The sequence below is a fragment of the Xyrauchen texanus genome, chromosome 8 (assembly GCF_025860055.1).
Source record: "Xyrauchen texanus isolate HMW12.3.18 chromosome 8, RBS_HiC_50CHRs, whole genome shotgun sequence".
NCBI classification, from domain to species: Eukaryota; Metazoa; Chordata; class Actinopteri; order Cypriniformes; family Catostomidae; genus Xyrauchen; species Xyrauchen texanus.
The window spans coordinates 9,753,684-9,776,674 of record NC_068283.1 but is presented as its reverse complement, the minus strand read 5'-3'; the positions used below and the strand labels follow the sequence as shown (position 1 = coordinate 9,776,674).

At 39.2% G+C, this 22,991-nt stretch overlaps 1 pseudogene; it reads right to left on the bottom strand.

Moving 5' to 3' along the window:
- The window catches only part of LOC127647746 (tubulin beta chain-like), a 29,056-nt pseudogene extending 25,471 nt beyond the window's left edge, over positions 1–3,585 (bottom strand).
- Positions 3,586–22,991: the final 19,406 nt, after the last annotated feature.

The window sequence follows — 22,991 nt, the reverse complement described above, 5'->3', positions numbered from 1 at the left end:
GGGGCCCCTTAGAAGTCAGTTTTCTATACATACATATTTGGTATGGGGGCCCAGCAAGATGGTTTGTACCCAGGGCCCAAAATTTGGTGCTACGCCCCTGTTCCAGAATATAGGAGCAGACACCCTGTCGAGGCAGGTGCCGAGGCCAGGGGAATGGAGACTCCACCCTGAGGCGGTGGAGCTCATTTGGGAATTTTACGGCCAAGCAGAAGTGGATCTGTTTGCGTCTCAGCTTACGACGCACTGTCCACTTTGGTACTCCCTCACGCAACCAGTCCCCTTGGGGTTGGACGCTATGGTACAGACGTTGCTGAGGCTACGTCTGTATGCATTTCCCCCTGTTGCTCTGCTCCCAGGAGTTCTGGAGAGAGTCCGCCAGGACGGAGTAAGTCTATTATTAGTAGCTCCACGCTGGCCGAGTCGAATTTGGTTTGCGGACCTAATTCATCTCCTCGACGGCCCTCTTTTCGAGGTACCCGTCAGGAGAGACCTTCTGTCTCAGGCAGGGGGCACAATATTTCACCCCCGACCGGTGATTTGGAACCTATGGGTTTGACCTCTGAGGGGGCCCAACTTTTAGAGAGTGGTCTCTCGACTGAGGTCGGTGAGACCATTCTTAGCTCCAGAGCTCCAGCCACGAGGAAATTCTATACACTTAAGTGCAAAATTTTTCACGTCTTGGTGTCACCAGCATCAGTGAGATCCAGTTAACTGTTTAGTCAACACAGTACTTGAGTTTCTCCAGTATCGTTTTACATCAGGTTCATGTCCTTCTACCTTAAAGGTTTACATGGCGGCCATTGCGGCATTCCACGCCCCTGTGGGTAGGACATCTTTGGGTCGAGACCCCCTGATTATTCGTTTCCTTCGTGGCACCTTGAGGCTGAGGCCTGTGGTTCGAACTAGGGTGCCAACCAATATTCCAAGGCCTATTGTACTACAGGCATTCTGTCCTCCTCCGTTTACATCTTCGGACCAGGAAAAACTGAATCTCTTGTGTCCAGTGCGAGCACTGGACACTTATGTCCACAGGGCTGCCCTGTGGAGAAGATCTAATCAGTAAGTGGATAGCTGAGGCTATTTCTCTTGCATATGAGTCCTCTGGCCAGCCGTGCCCTTCGGTGGTCAGAGCTCACTCTACTCGAAGTATGGCGGCCTCTAAAGCCCTCGTATCAGGAGTTTCCCTTCAGGAGGTTTCTGATGCGGCAGGTTGGTCCTCGCCGCTAACTTTTGTGAGGTTTTATAGCCTGGACCTGGAAGCTGCCCCAGGATCCCAGGTGCTTTTTACTGATTTGCCGACAGTTTTTATCATCTGGCATTTTGTAATTATGGCGTATTGGGTATTATCGTTCCCAAAGCGTCATCGACGCATCGCGAGTTCTCTCGTAAGGGAACGTCTCAGGTTACGACTGTAACCCTAGTTCCCTGAGAAGGGAATGAGACGATGCGTCGCCCTGCCATACTTCCTGCATCCCTGCGATCGACTTTGCTTTGGCTCTAAAAGCTAACGCGAGTAACGCACCGGATGTGCTTATATCCTTTCCTGGTCATGATGTCACCCGCCCGTGGCGTTCATTCATTCCATTGGACTAGTTGACATACGTGCTTCAGGGGCGTTCACGCAAAGGCGTTCCCAAAGCATCATCGACGCATCGTCTCGTTCCCTTCTCAGGGAACTAGGGTTACAGTCGTAACCTGAGACGTTTTTCCCCCCTTCTCGTTACTATCGGTCGGAGATTAACGGCCGCCTCTAAACGCCGCTACTGGGCTGAACGTGTGGTTCAAGATGGCGTCATCACCATGGTAACCAAGACCGGAGGAGAGAAGGAGGACCTTGAGTTGAAAGGCGACAGTCTGAGGAATCGGACCACTGACAATTAAAGACATGTGGGAAAAATATTGCATCGAGGAATGGAGATGGATTCTCTTATAGAGTAGCCTATTGGAACGCATATTTCCAAAAGTACAGCGTATTTTGGACATACCATGCTAGTATAATGTATTCTTTGAAGTACCTTGTCCATGGCAATAACCACCACAGGCATGGGGCAAGAAAACGTCTCCATCTGTATCATGTGGAAAGCATCACATTATAATTAAATCACAAACTGTTAATAAATATCTTATAAAGAGCAGATTCCCATTATTACACACATAAATCATAAACGTTCATATAACATCTGCTGAACATAGTTCTCACATCTGACAGGGGCTTTTACAAAATAGTATTAATGGACATGTAAATTCCAAGTAACCTTTAAAATCTAAAAGTTTAAACAAAAAAATAAGTTGAAGATTTACACATTTCAATTTCATAACAAAATTCCATCAAATTGAATTGAGTAAAGAAAAAATAAAAAATAAAATAAATAATATATATATATATATATATATATATATATATATATATATATATATATATATATATATATATATATATATATATATATTTTCAGTTTTATACATTTCATTTTTGTTAAAAACTACACAATTCAATTTAGTAATGAATTTGAAATGCATAAATCTGAAAAATAAGCTCAAATATATTACTGAGTGTTGTAGGTAGTTCTGCAAGTGTCAGAAATGATCATTTGTATTTATTTATTTATTTATTTGGAAATTTAAATATTTTCCAACCATAATAATTTTCAGGGACATTTTCTCCTTCATGAGACCATTTTTATCTTACCATATACTCTCAAAAACATTTAGCGTATTTTGAAGATTTACACATTTCAATTTCATAAAAAAATTCCATCATATTACATTTTGTATAAAAAAAACATTTAGTTAATAAAACTGAAAATATGATTTTTCTTTTGTAATTGTAAAAAAGTGTTAAAACACAGGGTCTCATTCATTTAGATCATATGCTTAAATTTAATCCAATAATTGAATACGTTCTTCAAAACAATTATGGCTGTTAGCTATAAAATCATCAGACACAATATTATTTCACAGTAGAGCTTTCAGAGCTGGTTTTATTTTTCTCCATCAAAATAAATTTTTATTTTATTTATCTTATTATATATATATCTATATATATATATAAGCAATAGCATTACTCATAATTTCTATAGTATATTTAATTTTACCATTCAAATGAGGCCGCAGGATCACCTTGACCAATTAGCATCCAGTCTCTACATCATTCAGAACACTTTGCTTCTAGTTTGACTTGTTCAGTGTGTTTAGACTCCACCTCCTCCTCCTCTACTGTTACATGTCAAGGCAGACACATTATCAACTCTGTGCTCAATGAAACCAGCTAAATGAGAACATCTGTAAACTAGACAACAGTTTCAGCTGACACCCAAAAGAGATGTCAAACACAGAACAAAATCCCTCCTGAGAACCTGAAAAAAGCCATACCTGCTTGAGGACATGTCTGCAAATCTTCCAGAAGAGGACCTCTCCTGTCCCGTGTGCTGTGAAATCTTCAAGCATCCAGTTCTTCTGCCATGCAGCCACAGTTTCTGCAGGAGCTGTCTGGAGCACTTCTGGGATAGCGCAAGTTCTCGCAGCTGCCCCGTCTGCAGGAGAAGAACTTCAAAGAAAAGTCCTCCCTCTAACCGGGCCCTCAAAAACCTGTGTGAAGCTTTTTTGCTGGGGAGAGGCCAGGTCAATGCTTCTGGATCCAACACGTTGTGCTGGAGACATGGTGAAAAGTTCAAACTTTTCTGTTTAGTAGATCAAGAACCCATCTGTGTGGTATGCCAAGCTTCAAAAATGCACAAAGGTCATGACTGCTCTCCCACAGAAGAGGCGGCTCTGGATTGTAAGGTAGAGTTGACAAAGTCACATTGTGTTATTGAAACTGTGAAACATTGTGTTTGTTCTCAATACCTTGTGCTGTTCTCAGGCTTTGAGAAGATTTATTGCATCAAGGCATAAGAATGCAGTTTGTCAAGTCTACTTTGACATTATCACAGTCTGTTTGGCCAAAAGATCATGGCAGGCTTTCAAACAACAACTTCTCCATTCCCCTAGCTCAAACTCCCAGTGTAGCACATGTGTTCTATTGTTTTTGGGTATGTAAAATTAAATGTAATCAAATCAATCCAAACATTTTCTGAAGGTAATGAAATGGTTGGTTTAGGGTAGAGAGAGCAGGTTCATTGATAGTACTTTAGTGGTTCTGAACTGGTGGGTCATTGGTGACCCTACAGCAGGAAAAAAAATGATCATGCTAGATTAGGATAGCAAAATAAAGAGGCTAAATAAATACACTTTTTAAAAGGAGGAGGAAACATTTCCCACGTCTTATGTTGTTGATGTCAAACGTTGTGCATCCAATCAAACTCTTCGTTATTTTGGCAAAAATTAATCCAATCTATTTTTGCGTGACATTCCCTAGCAGTGCTTGAACATACCCCCAAAAAAATTAAATAAATACAAATCAAAAATAAATATATAAATAGAACCATCAAATCAACAAACAGAGTTCCAAATCAATACAATACAGGCATCACATTTTACCTAACCTCCTATCCAACACTTTATTTTATAAATGCGTTACAAGACTTTTTGGCTGTCTATCAACACTGTCTATCAACACCTAAAATTGAACGTAACTTGCAGAGGAACACAGATTTTTTTCTATCATTAGTGCTTATACACATGACATAAACACGCGAGGATGAATGACGTAAGCCTGCAGATATTTCCCACCAAATCTGACCTGACAGCTCAAAATATAAATAGCAAAATTATTGTAGGCTTACAGTGGTGAATCGAGTTAAGGCAAGAACACAGTTTTGAACAGTTTTATGAACTCACTAACAACTTCAATAGTGCATATTTAAAAAGAAAGACTTTGTGTTTATTTTCTTCTATGGGAGTTAAATTGGTACGTTTTTGTACGACGATTTCGCTATCTTGTACTAATTATTACGACTTGTCTAGGGACCGGGTTGGTTCGCCACTTGCTGTCCAATCCCGAATCTGGATCTTGAAACAAAACCAAACAATAGTTCCTTGGTTTTACTTTAAAGAAAGATATTTCTCTTGCAGGATAAACTCTCTGCTGCCATGAAAGTATTGCAACATAAGCTGGAAGTATTCAGTAAAGCAAGACAGTCCTCTGCCTTTACTTTGGAGCATATAAAGGTAATACCATATAAAGGTATTATATGTAATCACAAAAATACATGTGAATTAGTTACAAGCACCAATAGGTGTTCTCCATATTATTACGGTTGTTAGATTCAGGCCCAGGGAGTTGAGAGACAAATGAAGGAGGAGTTTCTCAAGCTTCACCAGTTTCTGTATGAGGAGGAAGAGCGCCGGTTCTCAGCACTTAAGGAGGAAGAAGCGCATAGAGTGGAGGCCATGAAGAACAGAGATGATGATATTGCATGGAGGATATCATCTCTTACAGACATGCTCAGCACAATGGAACAAACCATAAACGCTGAAGATATGACTTTGTTACAGGTGAGAATACTGTGATCTGTTAGAATAACATTCATTTTTTATTAATTTATTAATTGCGTTCATCTTTTACAGAACTTCAAAGCTATCAATGAGGGGTATGTAAATATATGACTTTCCTTTCATTACTTGCTTTGTTGTTTTTCTTTTCAAGCCTGTGTTTGGTCTAAATATGCTTTTCCCCCCACAGAACATGGAGCACATTGCAGGATCCAGAATGTGTATCTGGATCTTTGTTGGATGAGCCTAAATATCTTGGCAACCTGAAGTACAAGGTCTGGCAGAAGATGCAGGCAGTTGCAAAATATAGTAAGAACCTCTTAAATCTGTAAAGGAACACTAGTGAAACAAAAAATAAAAATAACCTAAAAGGATTCGTAAGTATTTGGATGTAAATTGTACAAGTATATTTTCGTATGTTTGGGTAGACATAAAAGCGAACAATATAAAAGCACTGACAGCATCTAAAATGTAATCCTGTTAAGCACCTTTATGTAGAATAAAAAAGGCTACTGATTTGACTGTCTTTATCTCATTGGAATGTACAGGCTTTTAAACAAACTTGTCAAAAGTACATCTAATCTCTTTAGTTATAGTGTAATTTAATCAGACTAATTACACTCTGAATTCGGCATCAGTAGGTCGACAGTTCATCAGGTAAACTCGGTCTGTGCTTACCAGAAATTTGAGGCCCTGCCTCAATCTGCTCTGCAGCTCACCTGGATGCGGCCGAGAGAACTGCAGCTTTCCTTGAGCCCTAAGCTTTGAGGGTTCTCGCCTCATCTAACCCTGCCGTTGCTTTTCTCCTGCCGCCAGCACTCACTGCCAAGGGCCATGGAGGCCGTTTCCCTGCTGCCAGTGCTCCTGTTCACAGCCACAGAGGCCACTGGACATCATCCCCGCTCTGGAGCCGCTCAACCCCACTTCTGCTATGGCTCCACCCGACCTTGTGCCCTGTTCGCTGCAGCTCCCATGGAGCACCTGCCTTGTCCGCTGCTGACCAGGAGGTCTTACACTCCCCAGCACCCACCGCGATCCTGACCTCTCCCCAGCCACCGCCGCTGACCCTGGGCTCTCTCTCGGCCGATGCTGACCTATTTATTCCCCAAACGGCCACCATCGTATCTTTGTCCTTGTTTCTTGCCCTGGTTACCCTCCCTCCCCCTGGACTGTGCCTCCGTTCCTGCCCTGGTCTCTGCCTCCGGTCCCTTCCTGGTTTCCAGGGTATCTTTCTAGCTGTTGGTATCGTGTCTAGTTTTTGTGGCTGTGGCTTGTTGTTTCACTGTGTGTTTAGCATCTCTCACAGGTCACATTTTTAAGATGCTATGTCAAGACCTATCTTGAGACAAATTGCAAAACTGCAACGTTATACTGTTGCACTGCGTCTTGCTTTTTGAGCACAAGAACGTCTTTGGTCTAAAGGTCTTTATGTCTTTTAGAAAAGCTTTAGCCAATTACATGAATGCTACACATATACATAATATAAGTTCTTTCTTTTGTTTTCCAACATCTCAGATCCTATAATTCTGGACCCAAACACAGCTCACCCTTGTCTAATACTGTCAGATGACCTCACCGGTCTCCACTATAGCATCCCAAACCAAAGTCACCCTGATAACCCTGAACGTTTCCACATGAGTGCAGAGGTGCTGGGCTCCACTGCCTTTAGCTCAGCAAGCCACTGCTGGGAGATTGAGGTCGGCGAAAATGAGGACTGGATCCTGGGCTTGGCCAGCGAGAATGTGAAGAGAGATCAGGAAGTGCCTGCGAGACCAGAGAATGGCTTCTGGACCATCTGCCTGCGTGATGGGCAATACAGGGCAATGGCATCACCCCCGACAGCTCTTAAAGTGAATGAAAAACTGCAGAGAGTCAAAGTTCAGCTGAACTGGGATCGAGGGGAGGTAGTTTTCTCAAACCCAGAATGTCATGAGATTCTATACTCTTACAATCATGCTTTTACAGAGAAGTTATTACCATATTTCTACACACAAAGTAAACATCCTCTAAGAATCTTATCCAAGCCAGTGTTGGTATCTGTTAAAGAGGAGGGTTTATGTTTAGGAAAATAATTTCATTGACGAAGTTTGCTGCAAAATTTACATACTAAATTATACTTTATCCATAGTAATCATTTGAAATTGGTAATTACATACAGACCAAAGTGGAATAATAAAAACATTATGTAGGCGGTCTATTTTGTGCTGCCTCTATTCTGTCTTATTGATTGTTTGTCAATACATTATATGCAATCAGTATGAAACTTTTTCTGAACTCACAGATCAATGAAAGCTCACTAAGTCAATCATATTTTGTGTTTGTTATCATCAGATGTTATAGGTGCAACTACTAACCGTGCATAAGCATGTTTGTGATCAAAGTGAAAAGGATAAATAATATGCAGTGTGTGCTGTGACAGTTTTAAAAATACAGAAGGCGAAAACAACCGAGAAGGTAAATCCCCCTCCCCCGAAGGCCAATAGGGGCCCGACATGTGCTTTGCACAGGGCCTGTACGATCAAAGTTATGCCGCTGATCAGAAATATGCACACACACATATTGTAGAAAGATGGAACATGAGTGTCCGTGCTAGATGGTGTAGTGACATTGTTAGCTAATGGAAGTTATTACAACATTTTTTAAGATATATATATATATATATATATATATATATATATATAGAATCTTTTTAAAAACTAAATATTTCCTCCAACATGTGCTTAAGGCACAGTTCACTCAAAAATGAAAATTCTGTATAACACCAAAGGAGGCTGTTTTACAAATCATTTATTTTATGTAGACTTTTAATACATAATACTATTTATCTCTAATTCATTTATGAAGCCCACATGAGCCTTACTTAGTTTGTTTTGACCAATTAAGTTCAGTGATAATACACCCAAATGACCTAACAGCTTTGATAAAAACTTCTACTGCTCCAAAATCAACATGATGTCAAAGCACACAAAAAACCATATATTAAAGGTGCACTCAGTAATTTTTTTTAAGTATGTCGAAGTATGGCTTACATTGGCTTACACTAGCACCTAGTGGCCTGGATGCTGCATCATTCAAACATTGTAGTTTTCAGTTACCAGTGTCATTGTAGAATTTAACTTTGCCTAGTAACACAGGATTAATGTAATCAATGAATGAAAGTGTCCAATAACAGGGCAGTTACTGAGATTAAACAAGTAGTGTTCAGCTGGTCATGTGACGCTAACATGGCTGCCCCCATGAGGTGCCCCTGCCCCATGAAGAATAAAAGAGCTTTTATTAGGTTACTGATATGACTGAACTCTTCATCTCACATGATTGATCATGATTTTATACATATATTACAAAACTTCTATTAATTTCTTTAGAAGTAATACTTTTAAAATGAGTAAAAAATTACTGAGTGAACCTATAAACCTACTGCTGTAATTGGAGACAGCTGCTTTGTAGATGCGCTCCATCTATTCGACCACCAGATGGGAGTAATATGCAGCATAAAGAAGACCATGTAAGTAATGATCCCAATTTCAAAACATTGGTTTGAAAATCCACATTGTTTTTCAGAAAGCTGTAGTTCTTAAATAATTGTTGTGTTCCTGGCATATTTCATACACGTCGGTGAATAAATGATAACACTGTTACTGTTGATTATTACCTTGTGGGTACACAGCTGAATGTTGTTGTTGTGAACTTGTGAATGCTGCTTCCTGACTATAGTCTGTATATGTTTACATATATCTATGTATATGTTTTCTGCTCCTTTTGGTCAGCCACAACAGACTTTCCAATAAACTGACACACTTTCTCAAATCAAGTGTCCATTGGTCATGTTTACCTGGTTGAAGTCCCCAGAGCTGGGGACAAAATTTATTAAAATTGACAAAATTGATTAACAGTTTCAATTCCAGGCAGCCTTCTTGTCCTTTAGCAGACACGCTCTCACTTGAGAGTCTTTAGCCTGAAGGAGAGAGAGAGAGAGACCAGTTGGGACACGTTGTAGGGCCTCAAGAGCCATACTGATGCCTCATTGGAGCTGTAGTACAGACAACAGTGTGACAAGAACACATAAAGCTTATTGTCCCTGTAGATTCAGAGGGCAGAGCTTCCCAATAGATCTGCTATAAAAGTGACAGATGAACTACAGATTCTCAGTCCATGTCACATCTCCTGTGACATGTTTTGTAGTAACTAATATACTTGCAGAAGATCTGAAACTTTGATAAGCATTATAGATAAAATAAAAATCAAACATGGTTAGCATTCAAATGATGTCATGTGCTAGATGTATAGATATATAGGCCTAAATCTGAATAACTGCACATTAGGGATGAAGATTTAACCAAACTAAAATCAAAATTATGATATGACGTAGTGAGATCACTGATTTTACATTTGCATAATTCCAATATACTTAGCCGCTAAAAGTTATCCAAATCTAAAGTAACCTCATAACACCTGATTGTGTGGACAGAAGAGTGGATGAGAGCATTTCTCTGCTTAAAAAAGCCATTGCTAACTCAACTACAAACAAACAACCATTTAGTATTGCGCAGCCCATGAAGTCAGTGGTTGAAGGTTCATTACGGGTATTTAGTAGGTTTGCGATGACCAGGATTTTGGCTTGTATTCCAATGATCACGTTGAAGGATTGAATAGCTAGGCCAAACATGAAACCACTCACCATTCATCAAACACACTGATGGTGTGTGTGGCATCGGCCGAGTTGGGGGTCAGGTTAGACGAGGGCAGGCTGCTTCTAAGGACGTAGCTAAATCTTGGGTCGTGGCATATTCGGTCCTCCATGGTAAAACCAGTGAATGACATTCTATAGGAGAAAGTGAAAAAGACAGGTTACTTCAACCTATTAATGTGACAAAGTAGTTTGGTATTGGTTTTATTTATGTGGCGAAGACTGTTGGGTTGGTCGCTGTTTCAAGTTTAACGTAGTTTGAAACTATAAAAATATGTCCCGAGATCTCTGCATTCGGAATTGCGCTCCGTCCAGCTGTGTTGGAATGCAAGAACGTGTCCTCATCTTGTGCTGTAGCTTGTGTCAAGCGAGCCTCAGTGTGGTTTATTGTCAGTACAGCAGCTTCTTGCCTAAACAGCTGGAGTTTCAATTACTGCCAATGAATCACAAAAAATACATGAAACTTTATCAGCATTTAACAATGCTTTAAATGCGGCTCATCAGAACTATTCGATTATAACAATTAATTGATCTAGTTTGCAGTCTAAACTGTAATTCTTCCACAAATGTTTTAAGTTACTGCATGTCAAAAGTGATGTGTGAAGAACTGAAGAACTTCTGTCGATTATCTGTCTTTTATAGCAGATCTTGTGGGAAGCTCCGCCCTCTGAAGTGTGCAGGGACTGTTCTACTGATCCAATGGGGTGTAAGCAGGGCTCTTGTGGGCCTTCAGCATGTCCCAACTGCTCTCTCTCTCTCTCTCTCTTTCCTTCAGGCTAAAGCCTCTCCAGCGAGAGCGTGTCTGCTAAAGGATAAGAAGGCTACCTGGAATTGACACTGTTAATCAATTATGTTTTTCACCTTCAGCTCTGGGGACTTTAACCAGCTAAAGTTGAAAATGGACTCTTGATTTGGTAAATTATGTCAGTTTATGGAAAGGCCTACTGTGATTGACCCTGCCAGAGATGTAGAATACAGATTCAAATTGCTTTGGTGCAGATGAATGTATATCTACAGTATATCAGTAGCCATTCTTCATGAATCTGACGCACTCGAAAATGATTTCAAGATCATTCATTTTTGTAATTAATCTTTCAAAATAATCCTTGGAATTTAAAATGTGCCAATTAAGTCTACATTGTCTAGAGAATGTCCAAAAAGTTTCCATCCAGTATCCATTTTCAACATCTATATAGTACCATTTCAGAGAGTTAATATAAATGAATAGTGATGAAGACAATGTGCCATCAATATGAAAACGTTCAAGTTTAAAAGTTCAACTTGAACCAGAGAGTTCCCAAACCAAATGTTTGCCAATCGTTAACAATTATGTTACCTGTTCAATTTTACCTGATCTGACTCTTAACAATGACTTTTAGCCAAATGTTATTATTTATTATTTTGTTCTCTGGTGTCCAGTTTAGAGCTCACTATAAATTAACCACATTTAGTATTTCATTTATCATCAACCAAGAAGCTAAAATAAGCTCTGCAATGCTTTCTACATGCACATTATAGGATGCATTATATAAAGTAGCTTAATTCAATCTGAATCTTTACCAGGACAGTGACTACTGTGCATGAAGCCAGTGAGAGAATGAACCAGTGTGGTGAGGCGTGAGGACTGTCACTGCGCAACACGTCTCCCCTGACTCTCCCTTACATGCATGAAAAGTCTAGGGGCTGATTTGCATCTTGGGATTGGTCCTGGCTTTGTACCACTGACTCAGGGGCTCTCATTTCAGTTGCTAACCCTCTTTGGCTGTTTCATTGCAGACAGTGAGCACAGGTGCAGGAGTCATATGACACTGTCAAAGTGTGCACTTGCATGTCTGCTGCACATCTTTTGTGGATGGATCAACCTGATGATGCATTGGTTTCCATGGAAAACAGACAAGTTGGATAATCAAATTGTATGCATTTTGTATGCATTATTTCATAATCAAAATGAGTTTGATTATGTTGGAATGTTGCCAATGCTTAGGCTATATGCTAAAATTGATTATTCTTGCTCATTCACTTTTAGAATGAGTTGTCAACCAGGCAATACTCAGCATACAAAACTTAAGAATGGTGAGAACAAATATGAAAAATCTAAATATCAAATAAAATATGAAAACACTGAATTGCATATTGCAGACATGGGTTAGTACAGATAACATGTATAAATATGAATATGTGTACATCATTTGAAATAACCTACAGAAAATGATATGAAGAATACATCTTTTTCTGTGACTTACTGGAAGCTTTTGTCACCAATTGGAAGTGAGGACACTTGGCAAATAAAACTCATCCTGATTCTGATTTAATAAGGGTTTTTAAAGTCTATAATGAAATAGATGCACTGAGTACCTGAATATGGTAAGGCAATATACGTAGTAGTAATTCATTAAGGATCATGGCTATTTATTTAAATGGCTGTTTATTGAAATGTAGTGGAACATGAGCATAGTATTATGACTGGACTCCTTTTGTTTTGTTTAATATTTTGTGAATTTAATTTTATGTAATGAGAACTTAGCTGTAAATGGCCCCCCAAAAGTTTTTGGACACTTAAAGGAATATTGTGGGTTCAATACAAGTTTAGCTCAATGGACAGCATTTGTGGCATAATGTTGATAACCACAAAAATGTATTTTTGACTCATCCCTCCTTTTCTTTAAGAAAGGCAACTTACAGTGGAAGTGAATGGGGACAATTTTTGGAGGGTTTATGAGCAGAAATATAAAGCTTATAATTTTAGAAAAGCACTTACATTAATTCTTCTGTTAAAATGAATGTATTATTTGAGCTGTAAAGTTGTTTAAAGCATCATTTTATAGGGTTTTAGGGTTTGTTGACAAACTGTCAGAAGTGCTGTCGATTGAGTTTAAATTGCATTGAACCTGATATATTCCTTTAAGACACACTTTAAAATGTAATGAATGTCATTGATATTTGACACAACATATCAAAGCAAGTGGATTCTAACAAATGATGCTAGACCATTTCTCAAAACAAACTTTACATTTCTGAGCCACGTCTATAATAATAATTATTCCTTACATTTATATAGTGCTTTTCTAGGCACTCAAAGCACTTTACATAGCATAGGGATGATGATGCAAGTGTGCCAGAACACCCACCACACACCAGCTATTGGTGGGGAGGAGAGAGTAGAGTGTAGAGTGATGTAGCCAATTCAGGGTTGGAGATTAATGCAAGGCCATGATAGATAGGGGGGCCAATGGGGGGAATTTGGCCAGGACACCAGTGTTACACCCCTACTCTTTACGAGAAGTGTCCTGGGATTTTTAATGACCACAGAGAGTCAGGACCTCAGTTTAACATCTCTTCTGAAGGACAGTGCCTTTTTTTACAGTATTGACGGTTTTATCTGGATGCACGTGCATTGCCAGGGTTACGCGCTGGCCTGAAGTTAACTTCCGGTCTGTGTTTGTTTATCGGTAACAAAGTATGGCGCCGACTACAAACGCAGTTAAAATTAAGGTGATGAGTAGACTGAAGTTGGGCTCAGGTTGTTGTGCTGTGGGATGCAACCTGACCTCTGGAACAAATACCTTATCAAAAATAAAAATGTTTCGGTTTCCTAAAAACGAAGGGAGACGGCGAGCATGGATCACCGCTGTGCGAAGAGAGGCTTGGCAGCCAGGCAAGAATTCACGGATCTGTAGCACTCACTTCGTTACAGGTAACAAACTCATGATAAGCAACAGATAATAGCTAGCTGACCAGTAACAAGCCTGCAATAGTTATGTATTAACTAAATTGATTACTACACACGTAGCTAACATTGTATACATTAATTTTACACAGTAACATTAGCCCAATGTTGTAGTTGATACGCTTTAGTTATGATTTAAACTAGCGTTATGATACCTGATATCTATCAAACATAAGAGCCACAATGTTTTTCTATCAATGCTTTACAAATAACCTACATTATTTAACTAACAGTCGCCTTTGGCTTGTTCCCTGGGGACATAAATACAATAATGCTGAATAAAGCTCTTCTAATGAAGCTTTAAATGAAGTACTAAATATGGACTTTTACTACATTTTCACTGATATATTTTATCTGTTAAGCAGCTTTAAAACGATGTGCATTGTGAAATAAATTTGACTTTGACCTAATTTCATTGTACTAGTAGGCTACTAATATTTTTTTAAATCAATAAGTTGTAATCAATATCATAGAAATGCACATGAAACCAGAAAAGTTATGGATTATGCCAAATATGTATGTATGATGCTTAACAAGGTGCAATACTGTCAACACAAACTGTTTCTGTCTTTATTTTAGGTGCGCCATCAGTGGACCCATGCCATCCAGATTATGTTCCATCAATTTTCGCTCATAAAAACACCATTGATGGTTCACAGAAGTTGGAGCGATACCAGAGGAGACAGAGGAGACCATCTGTGGTTGAGTCTATGGATTCACCTTCCTTAGAGGTCACCCATGCTGACCCTGAAGAAGGATGCACTGCTGTGGGTACAGATCTGTCAATGGCAGACATTGACCAGCTACAAAATGAAAATGTTGAATTAAAAAGAAAAATTGCTTCACTGGAGAAGAAACTGGAATCTCAAGAAAAACGACTACAAGATCATATGTTTGGCAGTCCGTCCGATTTTATTTTAAATGATGACAAGCACACTCATTTTTACACTGGTCTACCATCTGCTTCTGTGTTCTTCACCCTCCTTACTTACCTGACAACAACATTCAGAATTCTGCGGAACACCCTGCCAGTCAGTATGGTCAACCGGAGAATTGATAACAGTCTTTGCACAATAGATAAAATATTAATTGTTTGTGCAGCACTTTCAAATCTGGGGAAACCACTTGTACCAAAATAAAGCAGGACTTAACATTGTGATACAAGTGCAACACTACAAATATCAATGCATGTGTTTGGTATTTTAATATATTTAATAATAAAAAAAGTAATTAATTTCTCTCCCTCATGCCGTTCCAAACCTGCAAGACCTTTGTTCATCTTTGGAACACAAATTCAGCTATTTTTAATTACTTAGGCTGTCAATGGAGGGACAGAAAGCTCTCAGATTTCATCAAAAATGTGTTCTGAAGATGATCAAAGGTCTTACAGGTTTGGAACGAAATGAGGGAGAGAAATTAATTACTTTTTTTATTATTAAATATATTAAAATACCAAACACATGCATTGATATTTGTAGTGTTGCACTTGTATCACAATGTTTCACATGGATTGTAAATATAAAATGAAATGATATATTCAGTAATGAACACCAACAACTATTGAGTAAACTGATTTATTGACTGATGAATAAAGTACTGTAGACTATGATTTCCGTTTTTAATGTATTTGATGTAAAAAGTGAAAAAGCTTGCTGCTCAAAAAGGCAGGAACAACCTATGCTTTAAGAAAAATAGCTATTTTTCTTGTAAAACTGATTTCAGATCAGCACTATTAAGTTGCTTTTGAGACAATGTTCATGTAGCTGTCACTCAACTGCAGTCTTCCCTCTACAAATGCATCCACAACTTTTGGCAGCATGTGTTTAAAGTAAAAGCTACGTAGCCTTTGCATATATTTGGAGACAAAACCATTGTCATAAGGCACATCAAGTTCCAGGTGCTGTACTGGGGTCCAAATAACAAGACAGGATGTTTTCAGCCCGAGACAGTGCATCCCTAACTGTATCTGCCTGTAGTAACCTCTGGGGCCTTTTGGGTTCGCAATGTACTGCCCACCCTCCACTCTGATGTCTTGGTTTGTGGCAGTGAGTGCATCATTTAGGGATGTGCAAGCACTGAGTGTGATAGGGCATTTTACTTCTAGCAGCTTGTATCAATGATACCATCAGGGCTTGCTGCCAGCCATGGGTCTCCTGCACACACTACCAACCCTTTGTCCATCACTATGCAGCCCCTCTCCCTAATCTGCTCCTTAGCAAGTCCCTCGCTTTCCTTCCCATACCTTGTGGCCACACTCCCCTGGAACTTTGGGTAGAGGTGTTCAGTGAGAAACTTAGCCGGGTCAGTTGTCTCACACTGAGGCACCTTGCTGGCTGTGCTTGCTGTTATGCGTAGCTTGCGCGCATCATGCCAGAGTGGTTCTATGCTCTGTTTTCTAGTGTTTCTCTCTAGTTCCACCACTTGATCTGGGTTCAGTTTAATGAAGGCATCATAAAATGTTGTGCACTTTGGACAGCTCAGAACACTACCATGCTCACTGTGGGGCTGAGCTAAGCTGCTGAACAGGTAGAGTTCCTCTCCCTGAGCATCATGCTCTCCCTGACTGCTGGTGAAATACTGACTACCTGACTCAGAGGCTGTGTCTGTCCCACTGCTGTCACACATGACAGAAAAGAGAGCACAGCCTGGCACAACTTCCTAAAATACAGGTGAAACTCAAAAAATTTGAATATCGTGCAAAAGTTATAATTTTGATGATTATGGCTTACAGCTTATGAAAACCCCAAATTCAAAATCTCAGAAAATTAGAATATTATATGAAATCAATAAAAAAAAGGATTTTAAATACAGAAATGTTGGCCCACTGATAAGTATAATCATGCATATGTATATAGTTATATATACTAAATATATTAATTTCACCTTTTAATTTGAATTACTGAAGTACATGAACTTTTTTTCATGAATTTTTCTAGTTTCACCTGTAAATGGTGAAAAGACCTTACCTACACTGCCATATATATATATATATATATATATATATATATATATATATATATATATTGAATCTTTTACATTAGACTAGTTGATTTGTTAGAGATATATGAACTATAACTTACTTTCAGGGCTTTAAAATACATTTTTGGTGACCCATCTGGATTTTGTTTCTTTTACTGCCTATGGTTTCTACAGATGAACTCTGTTGTTATTGATTCTACCAGAAGTTAAGTTTGGGTCACTAAAGCACACATGCACCGTAACATTTGTTTATGTTGTTGCCATTGAAACCACCTATAGTGTCCTCATCACTATACTGGGGCATTAGGACCCACACAGACCATAGGGTGAGCACCCCCTGCTGGCCTCCCTAATACCACTTCAAGCAGCAACCTTGGTTTTCCCCAGGAGGTCTCCCATCCAGAAACTGGCCAGGCTCAACCCTGCTTAGATTTAGGGGTCAACCAGGCAAGAGCTGCAGAGTGATATGGCTGCCAGTTTTTATATAACTCATCTCAAGGTGATTTAGGTGTGCTAGTAACACACAGGTGTAGTGAATCACATTAACTATGAGTATGTTCTACAAATGTTTGACAACCAGAAAGTGTCCAAATACATATTAATCTTGATTTTGAACAGTATCTTTTTGTGAAATATTTTGCTTGACAAATTAGCTTTTGCTATCTTTCTGTAAAGTTAAAGCCACTTGCTTTGAAATTTTGCTGTATAGTGCAATGACATTCATGCATTTTTATGTGTCTAAATACAGTATATGCACAGTATATACTGTATACAAACAGCATGTTTAGACATTCATATATACATGTAGATTTTAGCACAGGAATATAAAACATTTTTGCATAGAAGTGTATATATACATTTAAAGACCAGATTCATAATGTAGTGCTTATTCAACACACATTGTTCTTGGTTAACATCTCCATTCATTCGGTTAATGTAGCTTTGCAGATATTTCTTCCATATTATCCCCATTTCAAGCATTCTCTGTGATCTTTTATTGCTTACTCGTTAATCGTGGTTTTTCAGTTTCAGTACTGTTTGCCAGCTAAGAACCCAGGAAGCAATTTTTCAATGACTATGTGAAATATTTAAAGCAAATATAACCAATCAAACAAGCTATTGGAAGATCCAATTTTCACATATGTATATGAGTTTAACATGTGGAGACCTGTCATAATGTGGCAACAAATCTGATTCATGCTGATCAGCAGAGACAGCACATTGAGCAGTAATAATAATCATTTCTCTTTGGTTTGCCTCCATATAAATACCATCACAAAGGACAAGATTAAGCAAGAACTTCCGAATGTGAAAATTGCTTTGTCGGACAATGTTAGAATGATCAGTTCATTTGTGATGCTATCTCCACTGTAATTTGCAGGATGGACAACCTAGAAGTCTACATATACAGTCTTGATGCTCCTATCTGGACGAGTGCTCTACTTTGAACATTGATGAGTTGTTATGAAGAGTTATTATCAAGTGAAACCAGCATTCAAGCATTTAAAATGTATTCAAAATGAAGTACCTAGCAATTGGCTATTTTCTTCATGCGGGAAGCGCACATGCAATGCCTTTAAATGCTTTATATGTACGTAGGCAGCTCACAAGTTTTTGGAACGGAGCTTTCACACTCCAGTTTCTCCAGTTCAATTTTTATGCAGATAAAGTAATTCTCAATTGATTCTGTTATCTGGAAAAATAAAAACAGGAAAAAGCTTCAGATTAAACCAATAATAGCCTACAATTATTTTTGCTTGCCACTGCAAGAGAGAACAGACTTATCGATCACAAAGCTGTCACGAAGGGATAAACAAGATAATCAACAGAAAATCACTTTAGCAGACACATGTAGTGAGGGAATTAGGCATTTGGAAAAACATTGATCGCTCTCTTGCTATTATTTCAGATATTTAAAGAGGTTTAGTGAGTGAACAATTCACTAAGTACACTTTTAACCTCATTGTTTGTTGTCCTTTATCTACATCCTAGAAATAAATAGAGCAATTTAATACAAAATACAGCAGCTTGAAGAAAATAACATGGTTTAGGGCTTCCTGTGATAAAATGGGCTATCAGTGGTGGGAAAAACACATCACAGTTTTAATGGAGACCATCAAGGGAGCTGCAAATAGTCACTTGAGGAACACTTTAGTTACCATCCACAAATTATAAGTAATTGAAAACATATGGATTGTTGAAATATAACTAAAACAGCTGCTGTACTGTAGGCTTTGTATGGTGAGTCACAGTATTTAGTTTGCACACTATTTCTTACTGATTCTTACAAAATATACAAAAGACTGTTTAATATAGTTCATATTTACATTTATGCATTTGGCAGACGCTTTTATCCAAAGCAACTTACAGTGCACTTATTACAGGGACAATCCCCCAGAGCAACCTGGAGTTAAGTGCCTTGCTCAAGGGCCCAACAGTGGCATCTTGGTGGTGCTAGGACTTGAACCCCCGACCTTCTGGTCAGTAACCCTGAGCCTCAACCACTGAGCCACCACTGCCCCAAATATTTATATTTGAAAAGCAACATGGCAACTAATATACATTTCAATGGTGTGTGTTCACTGGTGGGTGTGTATCGACTACAATAAAACAAATAGTTCCAATTCTAAATTCTTATTGTCTCATTGAATGAGCCATATTTGAAGGTGTAGTAAAATGGAGACACACATACACTGTGATCACACATTCTGTATTAATGCACTGAAACTGACTTGTTACAAGTTATAAGCCTCAACACTTTGCTTGCATATGTAAATTTTTCTGACTTTAATCTCTGTTTGTTGTCCTTATTTTACACTTAAAATAGAGCTATGCAATACAACTTGCACAAAAAAAAAATTAAAATAAATCATGATTTCCTGAGAGAAAATATGCTATGAGTGGGACAAACACATTACAATCATAATGGAGACCCTTAATGGTCTCTTGAGTATCACTTGAGTTACCATCTACAAATGGTTAGTAAATGAAAACATATGGATATTTAGAAACTAAAGAAGACTGTGTCACTGTATTTTCTTTGTGCACTTCTATAACTACTTTATTACTGAAGATGCACACAAAAGAGTTTTACTCTCACATTTCTAAAGTCAAACAGGAGCAAATGGAGCTTGAAACCTCTGTCAGGAACATACAATCTTTAAATAGTTTAATAGTGTTCTGATACAATGTTTTTCAGGGCTGTCACTGAAATTCACAACATTCTCATGAATAGACCCCCTCTTTATAGGACCTGGGACAATATTCCCTGTTATCCCCCCGACAATAGCCGTGATTCTGTTGCTTTCAGAATATTGGCTTCAAATTCTAGTACAAGTTCTTATAAATGAGTCCATATGCAGGTCAACCATATCCTTAAGAAACATTACGACCAACCCAAGAAAAGATCTTTAAATACAGAGAATACATAATGAGAGGTTAAGTCTAAAGCTTTAAATCAGACCTCATAACCCTGTAGCCTCCTACGAAAGCAATAGAACCACAGAAAAATGTATGTTACAACAGCAACATGATAAAAGACATCAGTGTTTTATGAATTAATTGTTGATTTGTTTTTATAATATAATATAATATAATTAATATAATAATATAATATAATATAATCAATGATAATGCAATAAGTAATAAAAAACAACTCCTGCCACACAACTTTAACAAAAAATTTATTTCATGATAATGATTAATGTTAGATACAAAAGAAAAAAAAACTTTACCAAACAATAATTTGTAATAACAGGCAGCATATTGAATTCCTAACGGATTGATTAATAAATTAATTATAATACATTGTTTCTGTTAATAAGTATAATTTGTTATGAAATGGATTTGTAAAAACGATTTATGATAATAATTTTTTTAAATTTATTTATATGTATTTTTATTTATTTATTATTAAATAATTGTATATTTACTTTTGTAATGTGTACTGTAATTGTTGATCAGATTGCAAGGAGATCTGCGAACAGCTGACTCTCTCAACTCCTCAGAAACAGACACAGTGTTGCCACTGGCCATGTCTGAACTCTCTTATAAAAGTCAAACCGAGACGACTTGGCTCATGCATCAACCCTGTCATTCTCAAAAACATTTACAAAAGATGAGCGCTGTTATTGATATGTAACCATTATGTCTTTTCAAGGTTGCCTGGGGATATGCAATATGCAATATGCAATACGCTATAACAAATCTAATGTTTCTTGAATTCTAATATTACAAACATATTATTAATATTTTTAATAAAAAATGATTTTTTAGATGTTTGGACATGATATACAGGAGACATACAACAATATGAATATATTTACTCCCATTCAAATGCATCCAAATGCAGCAGAGTGGAAATGTAAGCTCATGCGATACAATTTTGTTCAATACCGTGTACCAAAGTTGAAGCTTGGAGAACCCTGAACCTTTCCTGAACCATGAAAGATAACACTTGACCAATAGGCCCGGTCAGGAGGGTTACTTTTGAAATTACAGAATACATGCTGTAAAATGTCATTTGTAACATATTCCATTAGATTACTCAAGACCAGTAACGTGTTCTAAATACTTTGTTTTACTTCTTCAGCACTGGTAGATTTTTTCACTTGTTTTGACTATAAAAACTCTGCAGTTGTCACGAACCTCGCTCCTCGCTCCGCCCCCTTGAGCTTCCACGCTCGTTCCGCCCCCTCGAGCTCGCACGCTCGTTTTGCTCCCTCGAGCTCGCACGCTCGTTTTGCTCCCTCGAGCTCGCACGCTCGTTTTGCTCCCTCGAGCTTCCACGCTCGTTTTGCTCCTACGAGCTCTCATGCTCGTTAGCAGGTCTCCCTCCTCGGGCTCACATGCCCGCTCCCAATTGCCAGAACATTATGTACACCTGCACTCGTCTCATCTCCACATTAGTTTCACCTGTACTCGTCTCATCACCTTTCATTGTTTACACCTGCACTTTCCCCTATATATATCACTGCCCTTTCGTCTCACGCCTGTTGGTTATTGTGTTTAGTTTCCCGTCTCTTTGCCCCCCGCTAGTCTCGTCTAGTTTTGTACTCCTCTAGTTACCCCTTAGCTTGCCAGCTCCCCTTGTTCCCCTGTCTTTTGCTCCCACTAGTCCCGTCTACTCTGATCCTGTTTCCCGGCTTCGACCTCCCCACTCTCGTTGACCACTCTCTTCCCTCGACAACTCTTCTCTGGATTTGCCCTGTTTGTACTTTTGCCTGCACTGCTATTAAATAAAAGCAGTTTCCTCCGACATTGTGACTGTCTCATCTTGTGTGTGTGTGTGTGCGGGTTACAAAATAACCAACCCTTACTGAAGACAGTCACAATGCTGAGGATTCGCGCAGCTCACTAGAGCGGAGGTACACATCACATTCAGTGCGAGGAGCTACTGTTTGGAAGCTTGACCAAGCGCTCGTGGCTGATTTATTTCACCCTGTTTCACCTGTGTCTGCCCCTGAGCCCGTTGATGCTCTCCATGCATCCGCGAGCGCCGTATGCTCTCCATCCCCGGAGAGGTTTTATGGCTCTTCTGACGCTAACCAAGGGTTTTTCATGCAAGGCAGCGGTTATGTAACTCATAACCCCGCCCTTGACATTATGGAGCCAGCAGCCCGACTCTTGGTTTTGCGCCAGGGGAGCCAACCCTTAGAGGCTTATGTTGTGGATTTTTGTGCCCTGGCTAACCAGGTGAATTTTGATGAGGTGGCTCTGAAAGACATTTTTCAATATGGACTGAATGAGCCAGCCTCATCATTCATGCCTGGTGGTCGCTGCTCTCTCAACCTGGCTCAGTTTATTGACCTCACCCTACTGTACGCTGGTTCCTCGTTTACTGTGGGGGAGGCAGAAACTGAACCAGCGTTCCATACCACGGCCCCCGTCTCAAAGCCTACCACGGCCCCCGTCTCGAAGCCTTACACGGCCCTAGTCCCGAAGCCTGACACGGCCCTAGTCCCGAAGCCTTACACGGCCCTAGTCCCGAAGCCTGACACGGCCCTAGTCCCAAAGCCTGACAAGGCCCTAGTCCTGAAGCCTGACACGGCCCTAGTCCCGAAGCCTGTCACGGCCCTAGTCCCGAAGCCTTACACGGCCCTAGTCCCGAAGCCTGACACGGCCCCAGTCCCGAAGCCTTACGCGGCCCCAGTCCCGAAGCCTGAC